At 40.0% G+C, this 11588-nt stretch overlaps 1 long non-coding RNA gene and 1 pseudogene across 2 annotated transcripts; both read right to left on the bottom strand.

Annotated features, from left to right (window-relative positions):
• Positions 1 to 3168: 3168 nt before the first annotated feature.
• On the bottom strand, positions 3169 to 4356 carry LOC147283565 (uncharacterized). Its single transcript, XR_015122288.1, has 3 exons — positions 3970 to 4356; positions 3377 to 3484; positions 3169 to 3195 (listed from the first exon to the last, which is right to left on the bottom strand). It is a non-coding gene; the product is annotated as an uncharacterized LOC147283565 (long non-coding RNA).
• A 2116-nt stretch (positions 4357 to 6472) lies between these two features.
• Positions 6473 to 9664, bottom strand: LOC147283564 (protein EFFECTOR OF TRANSCRIPTION 2-like; annotated as a pseudogene). Its single transcript, XR_015122287.1, has 3 exons — positions 9321 to 9664; positions 8685 to 9041; positions 6473 to 7956 (listed from the first exon to the last, which is right to left on the bottom strand). The product of XR_015122287.1 is annotated as a protein EFFECTOR OF TRANSCRIPTION 2-like (transcript).
• Between the last annotated feature and the right edge of the window lie 1924 nt (positions 9665 to 11588).

The raw sequence follows: 11588 nt of genomic DNA, 5'->3' as shown, positions 1-11588 counted from the left end.
TCTGCCATTAAAGCATATTGTCGAGCATCTTCGAGATTGAACAAACGTACCATCCCCATCTCATCTCGAACGGACTGATGCAAACCAGCGAGACAACACGATGTCATCTGTTCAGTACTTTCGTTTAAACCAACCCGAATTGAGAGATTGTTAAACTCAGATGTATACTCGTCAACGGACATCTCTCGTTGCTTCAAAGCATGAAATTTTTCATACAACTCCATTGTAAAATCAGCAGGCAGAAATTGTTTACGCAACGTCGCTTTCATATGTTCCCACGTGTTGATATTTGGCTTCCTTTGTCGAGATCGCTGCTCCTCAACTCGCTTCCACCATTGAAGGGCAATACTCTTCAGTTTCAGCTTGACAAACAACACCTTTTGATCCTCTTCCATAGGCTTCCATTCACAATAGTTCTCTAAACTTGCCTCCCAATCTAAATAATCTTCTGCATGCATCTTTCCATAAAAATCAGAAACTTCAATCTTGATTCCCTCACTATTCAAATCCAAGGCAAGAACCAACCGCTCCTCCAATCTGCCATGACCCGGATTATCTCAGTTTCTAGCAGCATAAAAGGGGTTCTCCACACCTGCCTCAGTAGCGTTGTCCTCATGACCGCCTTCCGACATGTCAAAGGGGTTGCAGTCGTCTTCCGGTCTCTCCATACGGACTGCCGCTCGTTCCTGACGTTGGAGGGTTTGCACCGCTCGTGACAACTCTCCGATCATATGCTGTATCTCCGCCATCTCTACTTGTTGTGCTTGATTGCCTCTGCCAGGGCCTCGACCACGTCCAGCCATGGTGTATACCTAGGGTTTTACTCTGATACCAATTGATGCAAGACAAGAGCAAAGGCTGCTGTCTAGCAATAGTTTTAGGGCAAAAAACTACTGTAGAGAATACTTCCAGCAACAAACAATAGGAAAAGAAGGAGAATAAAGCTATATTATCAAAGTTGGAACGTAGATAAATGAGTTCTAGGGTTAAGAACCCAAAAGAAGCTCTCAAATCTAAATTATCAGAAAAATATAATGCATAAAAAAACTGTCTATTTCAACCTAAGCCTTAAGCTTATATAGGGAAAACATAAATCTAAGATAACTAGGAAAGCATAAACCTAAACTAACTAGGAAAACATAAAGGCAAATCCTTATTAATTAAGATCTAATAATCAAGAAACTAGACTCCTAAATTCCTAATCAATTTAGGAAATTATTTTGGAAACCTTAGCAGATGCTCCTGCATCATTTTGAGTGCCATTATTCGTACTCAAATTTTTTTATCAATATACCCAACATACTTTTTAAGCTAAAGTTCAATTTAGACACTAAACTATAGGGCGTATTTCAACTTCATCCATCATCTACAAAATCATTCAAAAACATACTGCATCTAAAATCTAAATTGGAAAAATGAATTTTTCTTCCTCTTTTCAGTTTTTACCCCTCTCCACCTCCCACTCTCGCTCTCTTCCCTTTCTCCGACCAACCCTCCCAACCCAGCCCCTCCCGACCCCACCCCGCCCACCACAACCCGCTGGACCCTCCCCTTCCACTTACCCGACTCTCTCTCTCTCTCTCTCTCTTCTCTCATTTTTCTTCTTCTTCTTCCCCGTGTCTCCCTTCTCTCTTGCGTGACTTCGCATAGTCCGGCCATGACCAGGCCAACTCCGGCCAAGCCCAGCCATCACAGCATCACCAGCCTGCAGCTCTTCTCTCTCCCCTTAACCATCCCTCTCTTCCCTCTCCTCTCCCGCGCGCAACTCCCTATGCGCACGTCAACCCAACCTAGGCCGGCCTTTTCCCGGTGGCCCAAGGTCACTGGTGGGTCCCCTGGTGCCGGCCATCCCCCCACGAGCTATAGTTGGGGTCAGGAAGGTTGTGGTGGGGGTGGGGTCAGGAGGGGCTGGGTTGGGAGGGTTAGCCGGAGAGAAGGAAGAGAGAGAGAGATGGGAGGTGGAGAGAGGTAAAAAAGGAAAAGAGGAAGAAAAATTCTTTTTTTCAATTTAGATTTTAGATGGGGTAAGTTTTTGAATGATTTTGTAGATGATGGATGTAGTTGAAATACCCCCTATAGTTGAGTGTCTAAATTAAACTTTAGCCTACTTTTTATGTCCAATTTAATTTTAAAAAATGTTAAAATTCATTAGTACACCCAACATATTTCCTAAACTACCTTTACTAAAACCCAACAAATAATTCAAATCATACCCAACAATATTAGTTAACACACCCAACAAACACACCCAAACCCAACTGCATCACCATTCACCACCATCTGCAGAGAATGCAAAGGCCATCACCGAAAATATGTTCCTTCTGCCACCGCCTCTCATCACCACCGACTACCGGCCACTACCACCCAATTAAGGTCATTTATCATTCCATGAAGAGCAAAGTGGCTCAACTCATGAGTCGTGGATTTATCATTTATCTAATAATTTATTCCTAATTCCTTTTCATGCTCTCTCTCTCTCTCTCTCTCTCTCTCTCTCTCTCTCTCTCTCTCTCTCTCTCTCTCTCTCTCTTTTTCCCGCCATTGAAGCTCTGCTTCCAAAGCTCCCAATTGTGCAATCTCAGCTTTCATACACCAAGAAAGCCACTACAAGGGTGGTTTGAAAACCATTTTTCCATAACCCAAATAAATCTTTTTTCCACCAAGAAGAGAATTGTTGTACTTTCCCAAGAAACTTTAATTTCCATAAACTTATTGCATAATTCCAATTTAATTTCAATATGCATAAATCAAATCAATCTTTTCAACCAAAAACTTAAATAATAAAATAAACTATATGTATAAAATAAGGAACTAGATTTCCTTTCCAAGATCCAACAACTCAGAAAAACCAACCTGTAAATCCATGTTTTAAAGTTATTTATGCAAACATTTGAAAACTGAAATTCGTCGCCATATATTAAATCCAAAATCAATTTAAGATATTAAGCATGATAGAATTAATGGAATTTTTATAGATTCTTTAGGAAACCAAAAGTCCACTCGAATTTACTATTTCTCAATTAAAACTCAAGATAATCAAATAAATAAATTCATAAAGTTTAAAAATGCTTTTAAAAATAAAAGTCCACTCACAGAGCAACCGAGCTATGTCTAATCCTTTCAGGAACACCTTCCCATCTCACGATTTAACACTCGTTGCCACTAATTATAGCCGGAAGACGAAGCTCCATTGACCTATTACAAAAACACGTTCACTTTAAAAATTCGGAAATTAAGTATATGAATTTCAATTGAGAAACTAAAATGACCAAACGACCCTCGTGGCGTAAGTGAAGTCTCATACTAAATTTCCATGATTTATCCCATCTTATCAACTCAACTCAACTCAAATCAAACTTACAAAACCAACTTATACCTCTGGTGAAAGTTTATTCGACAAATGATACGGGGTCGGTTTTTATATTGAAATTGAAGTTTGACTCTCGATCGGTTTCGGGGCAATAAATTTCCGAGTCACTGCAACCTGCCCACAACAACGATGTACCATCAAACACTATTCAGAGTTCACACAAAGTAAAATTTTGGCTGTTAAATAGCCGAAATGGGCGGCAGCCGCCACAAGCTGTGCCTGCCCGAGCCTATTTCACCACAACAACTCAACCACAATGCACTCTTACCATGGAATTGGCTTATGTGGTGATAGTAGAATAACACAGAAATCAAACAACATCCAAATCGCCGCCACCAGTGGTGGAGCTCATTGTGGCAACAGTGGTAGAGAATCTATACAAGGAAATTCTCGATCAATTCAAACCCAAAATTTAATAGAGATTGTAAAGCATTTAAATGAGAAGAAAAAAAGACAGAGAACAACCCAAACCGCCGCCAAGAACAGTAGATGCAGCGGCGAAGCTGGAGTTTCCAAATGGGGTTTTCTATCCTAGCAACAATTGACTCAAATCACCACAACCAATAGCAAGAGAAGGTCGAGGGAATCGATTTTGATACCTGGGTCGAGGCCAACAGTGGCTGACGTTGGCCGGAAAACACGAAACCCGTCAGAGGTGCCGCGAACTTCTCCTCTTCGAATCGCCGCGTACGGTGGTCGTCTCGGCAAGGTGATGACACCTTTGTGCTCGGCTCATCGAGTGGAAGAGATCTGGGGTGGTCGGAGGTTGGAATGTTGCCGGAAAAGCGAGATCGCCGGCGGTGAGTATCGGCTTATCTCTCTTCGATATGCCGCCGGTGGTGGTTGACTGGTGAAAAGGAGGTGTGGGCTGTGATGACCCGTCAGAGAGGGTCATTTTCCGACCGATGGGGTGGTCGGTGGTCGCCGGACGGTGAGGAAATGAAAGAGAGAGGGATCAGTGAGAGAGAGAGAGAGAGAGAGACGAAGAGAGAAGTCAGGGGGGGGAATACCTGCGTGTGAGTGAGAGAGAAATAAGAGCTTTTTTTTTTTTTTTCAAATTTGGATCCTTCTAGAATAATCCATAAAATGTAAAAGTCTAAAATGCCCCCAACCTTTGCTCGTCCGTAAAAATGAATCTGCAGTTCCGATTAACAAACCGTCCGTGCCTACGCATTCGTCAGATCAAGGCCTTTTCCAACAAGACCAAAATCAAGGTCAAAAACCAAATAAATATTTGAGTCAAAATTTGAGTTAAACCTTTTTAAAATAACACGTTTATAAAATAAAACAATAATAGGTAAAATTCAAATAAATCCATTTTCGTGAAACAAAATGGGTTACCAAAAAAATTTCAATTTCTAGCGAAAAATTTAATAGGAAAATGTTCTCAAGGTATTACAGTTCAATTTCCTTTAAAGCCTTGTAACATCAAAGTTAAGTAAAAACTCAAATTTGTAGTGAAATTTTGGGTCGGGTCGTTACATCGCTGCGCCGCTGTCGTTGCTTGGTTGGTTGATCGGACCCCACAGGGAGGTCGGCGGCGTGGAGACGAGTCCAACTCCGGTCGGATCGCTGAAATCCGACGCCGGACGACCGAGAATCGAAGAGAGAGAGAGAGATCACGGGGAGAGAGAGTATCGCGGGGAGAGAGAGAATCAGAGAGAGAGAGAGAGCCTGGGGAAGGTGGTCGGTGTCTGGGGGTGCTCGCCGGAGGTCGAGGTCGGCCGGGGGGGGCTGCGCGCGGAGAGAGGTGCGAGTGAGAGAGAGAGTGTGCGGGAGGAGAGAGAAAGTGATTTTGGGTTTTTAAAACCCATCTCTATAAATTTACAAAATTAGCCCTCACTTCAAATGTCTGTAACTTTCAAACCGTAACTCGGATCGACGTGTACTACGTGTCTTCGAACTCGTGGACTTGAGAGGTATCCAATGTGCCCAAAGTCAAAGACGAAAGCCCACTAGTTTTAAAAGTCAACTTTGGGTCAAGTCCAATTTAAAACAAAAATTAAAAATTAAATTAAAACCTTTTTAAATTCCAAATAAATTCCCAAAATCCTTAAAATAAATTCTCAAAATATTTAAAATAAATCCTTGAAAAATACGGGGTCTCACAAAGTAAGTATGAAAGTTGTTGGGAAAAGAAAAGTATTGAATTATTGGAAGTTTTTGTGTAGTTGAGTCCGAACTCTCGGTAGGTACCAGATCTCAAGTCAGTCTAGTTTGCGCAAGGTTTTTATCGGGTAATTCGGGACTGGCGACAAGGAGAAGGACAAGATGACTAGCAAAAATGGGAATTTAGGTTGATGGTATTTTGGGTGTTAGTCTATATATTGAAACACTCGGGACCACAATGGTAAAATGCACGATATGGGATGTGCGGTCTGTTTGTTTTAATATATAGGTTAACGGGAATAGAAATAGTGGATCGAATTGGCATTGCATCAAACATTATTTATATTTATCATCATGTAATATTTTCTTGTCAATAAGATATGATTCACACCTTAACTCAATAAAATTAAATTAGTATGAGTTGGGACGTGACAGTTCACTACATCAAATGGTCATTAATACCATAGTGAATAATTCATGGTTGTAGTCTTAGAGTCTTCATAAATTATCAAATAAGAATAGTGTCTTATTCTTACTATATACTATATCTTCTATTAAATCTATATTTTTTAAAAAAAAACCTTTTTATATTATTTCAACTTGTTCCAGCATTTTGTGGGTTTTGATCTTTTACCATGCACTTTAACTAGTCTTCTAATCATCCCATGTTGAAAGAGATACATTCATATTTGGCGAAGGCTGATTAAAATACCACAAACAAATCCTAACTAAAATAAGACTAATTAACAACCAAGAAAGAAACATTTAAAAGTATAGGATGAAATAAAATGAAATTATACAACCATCCCCCTGCTTCTAAAAGAAACAAGGTACAACATTATTTTACAGGGCATCTAACACATTAATAATACTGAAGCCTACACTACAACACAATCCCAAAGGCATAACAATCAACAACATCTTTAATGTCAAGAATAATTTATTTTTCATAAATAAAACCAAGTGGAAACTGATCTCCTTCCCTTGTGTTGTCTTACATTTGCTTACATGTGACTAAACTTCATCCTAATTCAAACCTAGAGATGGAACTACCTGCCACCATGCCTTTTATGCTACTGGACATTGTGTTTGAACCCAGATCACCCACATGAAGTTTATCTTCTGCTGCTGACTTGGAGATAAATAGATAATTAAATTTACCCTTGTTCCTTTAGGCTCCTCACAGGCCCACACCTCTTCAAACAAAGAAATATTCATCACCTAGATTCACCCCACCTAGTAGTATAATAACTTTTATTGGACTCTCAAAACTTGGGCTTGCACTTCAGCAGAGTTGAATATTGCAGATGAATTCAGGTTATAGTGTAAACTCCCACAAGTATATGGTTCAGCAACCACATCATGTACATATTTTGAATTTTCTTCTTTCTCTGACTCTGACTTGGATTAATGAATTCTCTTCCCTTTATGCTTAGCACACCTTTTCCTCCCTTGAATCGGATGGCTTCTACAAGGAGAGCCATCAGACAAGATGAACCCACATATTGGAGTGAATATCGGAGTGAAGCTAATGGGAGGATTTACAATTCTTCTCCCTTTATGCTCAGCACACCTTTTCAACCCTTGAATTGGATGGCTTCTACAAGGAGAGCCATCAGACAAGATGAACCCACACATCGGAGTGAAGCTAATAGGAGGATTTACAATTCTTCTCCCTTTATGCTCAGCACACCTTTTCAACCCTTGAATTGGATGGCTTCTACAAGGAGAGCCATCAGACAAGATGAACCCACACATCGGAGTGAAGCTAATAGGAGGATTTACAATTCTTCTCCCTTTATGCTCAGCACACCTTTTCAACCCTTGAATCGGATGGCTTCTACAAGGAGAGCCATCAAACAAGATGAATCCACATATCGAAGTGAAGCTAACAGGAACTTTAACTAGTGGAAGCTCTACTGGATCATGGTTGGCATTTGGTGCATCATGACTATCAAACTCTCTGTTTCTGAAATTACTGCATTGTGAATCTACATTGCTGTTTGATACCCCAACTTTAATTGACCCATTAATCTTCATCCCTTTGTGTTCAGAACACCTCTTTCTTCCTAGAACTGGTGGCCTTCTACAAATGGACCCATCACCTACATCCACCCCACAAATTATAGTATTCTCCTGAGTAATGTCACTTCTATCCAAGACTAACCTAGGCTGTGATCTGCCAGACTTAAAACTCGAAAAACGAGGTGGTGGCTCTCCCCATCATCATAAGTACTGAATTTGTCCTCTGTTGGAAGCACTTTGCTAGATTTAATTCTAATACCCACTTTCTTTTGACTGAAAGGCAGAAGCTTCTGCGGAATATTAGAAAATTGCGTAGTGCTTGAAGAAATTTTCTTAAGTTTTTGAAAAACATCATCAGGGCGCCGCGCACCATTAATGCTTGTGTTCCATGCATAATCAAATTTGCTAAGCAGCTCAGTTTCTGTTTTCAACGCATGACTTTTGTTTTCCATCTGTTTGACAATCAACAAAGAATCAAGGACATATCATAAATTCTGATTACATGCCCAAGCTTGCATGCAGAACTGCTTCCATACATGCATAATGGCAAGCACATCAACACAATTCACCATGCTTCATTCACAAGATGAAGAGGAAGAAGCACCCACTACCTAAACCCTTAGGGTTCTATAGAAAGGGGAAGAAACAATGTTTTATAACTTATGAATAACCATAATACTATAACCTCTCTTAGTGATTAGTATTTTCAGTGACCCAGCGCAAATAACTTTCTGTGTCAATTTTCACTATTTTCAACCCAGTCCAGACTCCAGATGATGTGGTAATTGTATGAATATGAAGATTGAAGAGAAAGACAAAAATATAAAAAAATAAAAAATAAAAAATAAAAAATAAAAATAAAAATAAAAATTTAAAATTTAAAAAGCAATCCCCTGTCCAGTTTGCAGCCTCTGATCTTTACAGGGTCTGATAGGGACTCCTTAATAGCACAATCAATCTCAATTAGTAGAAGAGTATTGACATAACATGCATGATATAACACAGAACAGAGAATGATAGTGGTAACTAAACAAATGCACGACACATCTAATTCAATTTTATCACCCAAAGAAAACAAGAGACTGCATAACACAGTAGCATCAACACTGACATCAATCACACAAAACAACAACAAAACACAATTCCTGCTTAAAAGGAAATGAAATACATATGTACTTACAGGAGCCCATCTATACACAACGTGGTAGCCTTTAGACAGTATCTCCTCAAACAATCCAGGCCCCTTTTGTAAACAGTCACTGGGATGACCAGTTGAGCAGCCACTGCCCAAATGAGCACCTGAACGACCATATTGCTGAAGTCGTGTCTTCACAATATCAGCTTGTCCAAGGTACACCGGGACTATTTGGTCCAGGTCAAGCTTGCCAATCTCACGGCCTAAACCAGTGCGCAAATCGGCAATCCCAAGTTCATAGACTCCTGGACCCTCCCTTTTAGGGAGGCATAAAACTCTGTATCTTTCAGCTCCTTCCTTGCCCACTGAATAGTCTTCCCAATCAGAAGGGCCAACTAGAATCTAAAATTCCATAACATATAGAAGAAACCCAGAAATGTAAATTCCATTTAAAACTGGATTCCGGGTAATAACAGAAACTTAATTAAAGCAAAAAATGTTGGAGTAAATTTGGCAATTTTAACACTTAGCCAGTAACCCAGATAGCAAAGATTGAAGATATAGTGACTGAAATGGTAAAAGTCTCCAAAGATTTCACATTTTCACATTATCCTCAAGTCGAAGATAAAGTTATAAACCAAAATTTCAATTCTATCAGAGAGGAAAGCGAGGTAAATTTACCTTCCATTTGGAGAAGCGAGAGTCGTGTTTGATGCGCTTGCAATCTTCCCTCTTCAACCTTGAAACAACAAGGATCAAGTCGCTGCCTACCATTTGAGGCTTTGTGCCTTCTTCAGTCAGGAAATGACCGTTCATCATGCCCCTTATCAGCGCGAAGATCTCGGAGATTGAGTATGGGTTAGAGACGCAATCGCCGATGATGACGCGTTCACCGATCTTCCTCTCACTCCATCTATGATGCCGATCTCGCCGATGGTGAACTGCTCTCTCTCTAGCACAAAACCGAACACAGCACTCACGAAGCTTTCAGGAGAAGCAGAGGAAAGTGGGTGAGAGGGAGTAGAGAGAGTGAGAGATAGAAGAAAGAAAAGAAAGCCCTTTAAATTCATTTAAGGGCTAAATATAAAAATGGTACATGAACATTACAGTGAATTTCAATTTGGTCTATTAACTATAAAAGGTGTCAATCCCGAATCCGCCCCAAATCCCCGACTATGTAAACGGGGATTCCCCGTCCCCAACCCCGCTGGGGAGTGGCTTCCTCGAACCCGCCCCGAATTCCCCCACCTATGTAAAGAGAGATCGCAAAGAGAGGATGGCGAGTGGCAAACGGCGACGGCGACCAGAGAAGGAGATCGCAGAGAGAGGACGGCAAACGGCGACGGCGAGAGGGCGAGACAGAGAGGCGACTGGCGAGACTCAGGGTTGCGAGACAGAGGAGCAAGATGGTGGCGAGAGAGCGGCAAGACAGAGATGGTGGCGAGACAGCGGCGACACAGAGATGGTGGCGAGAGGGCAAGACAGAGAAGAGCGGCTCGATGGTGGAGACTGGCGAGATGGTGGCGACTGGCGACTTGGCGAGAGGGCGGCGCGATTGCAAGAGAGACGCAGTGACTGAGAGAGATAGAGAGTTAGAGACTGAGAGTGAGAGTCTGAGAGATTAGATATTTAGACCACAGTGTTTTTTTGTTTTTTTTTGTTTAGGGTTTGGTGTATTGGGGTTTGGAAGTTTGGGGTTTTAAAACATATATATAAATATATAATTTAACAAACATACATTTATATATGTTTATACATTTAACAAAAATACATATTAATACCCTAAACATATATATTTGTTAATTTACTTAAAAAATAATTTAACAAATATATATTTTTTCATTTATATAAAGCTTAGGGTTTAGGTTATTAATTTTATGATCTAAATTATGTATAAATATATAAATTGGAAGAATAAGGTTAGGGTTTAGGGTTTAGGTTATTAATTTTATTATCTAAATTGTGTATAAATATAGGGTTTAGGATTAATAAGTTTAGGGTTTAGGGTTTATGGTGTTTAGGCTTTTAGGGTATAGGGTATAGAGTATAGGGTATAGGGTTTAGGGTTTTATTATCTAGATTGGAATAATAAGTTTAGGGTTTAGGCTTTTAGGGTCTAGGGTTTAGAATATATGGTATAGGGTATATGGTATAGGGTTTAGGGTTTAGGGTTTTATTATCTAGATTGGAATAATAAGTTTAGGTTTTAGGCTTTATGGAGTTTAGGCTTTTAGGGTGTAGGGTTTAGGATATAGGGTATAGGGTATAAGGTATAGGGTTTAGGGTATATGGTATAGGGTTTAGGGTTTTATTATCTAAATTGTGTATAAATATATAAATTGGAAGAGTAAACTCTTAAAAATTTGTTGGTCTGATGGTAAGGAGCTGTGGGAGAAAACTTAAGGTGCCAAGTTTGATCCCTCTACATGACACTTTTAACACTAAAATTTTAATAATATATATTTGGTGTAAACGGGGCGGGTTCGGGGTTGGGGGAGCCAAAACCATACCCGCCCCGCCCCCGACTCGAGTCCCTGCCTAAATCCCCGAATCCGAACCCGGCCCCATTTATCTCCCCTATTAGGGTTTTAATCGAATCAGGTCCCCGTGGGGATTCGCCCCCGCGGGAATTTTTGCCATCCCTAGGTACAACTTCAAAAGTTTGTAGACCAAATTGACACTTTTTATAGTTAGTGGACTAAATTGAGATTTATTGTAAAGTTTGTGGACCATTTTTGTATTTAACCCTTCATTTAAAGAGTGAACTGCTCTCTTTCTCACACAAAACCGAACACAGCACTCACTCTTCAAATTAAACTATCCTAAATTAATTTAGCCCTTTAAATTAATTTTTTATAGAGTGTAACACCATTACTTTTTTCTTAATAACTAAAGCCCATATCTTCTGCCAAAAAAAAAAAACTCATATTTAAAATCTTAGGCCACATA

The sequence above is a fragment of the Dryas octopetala genome, chromosome 5, assembly GCF_963921425.1.
Source record: "Dryas octopetala chromosome 5, drDryOcto1.1, whole genome shotgun sequence".
In the NCBI taxonomy this organism is placed as follows: domain Eukaryota; kingdom Viridiplantae; phylum Streptophyta; class Magnoliopsida; order Rosales; family Rosaceae; genus Dryas; species Dryas octopetala.
The sequence above is the reverse complement of the archived record's forward strand: the minus strand, read 5'-3'. Positions and strand labels throughout refer to the sequence as shown.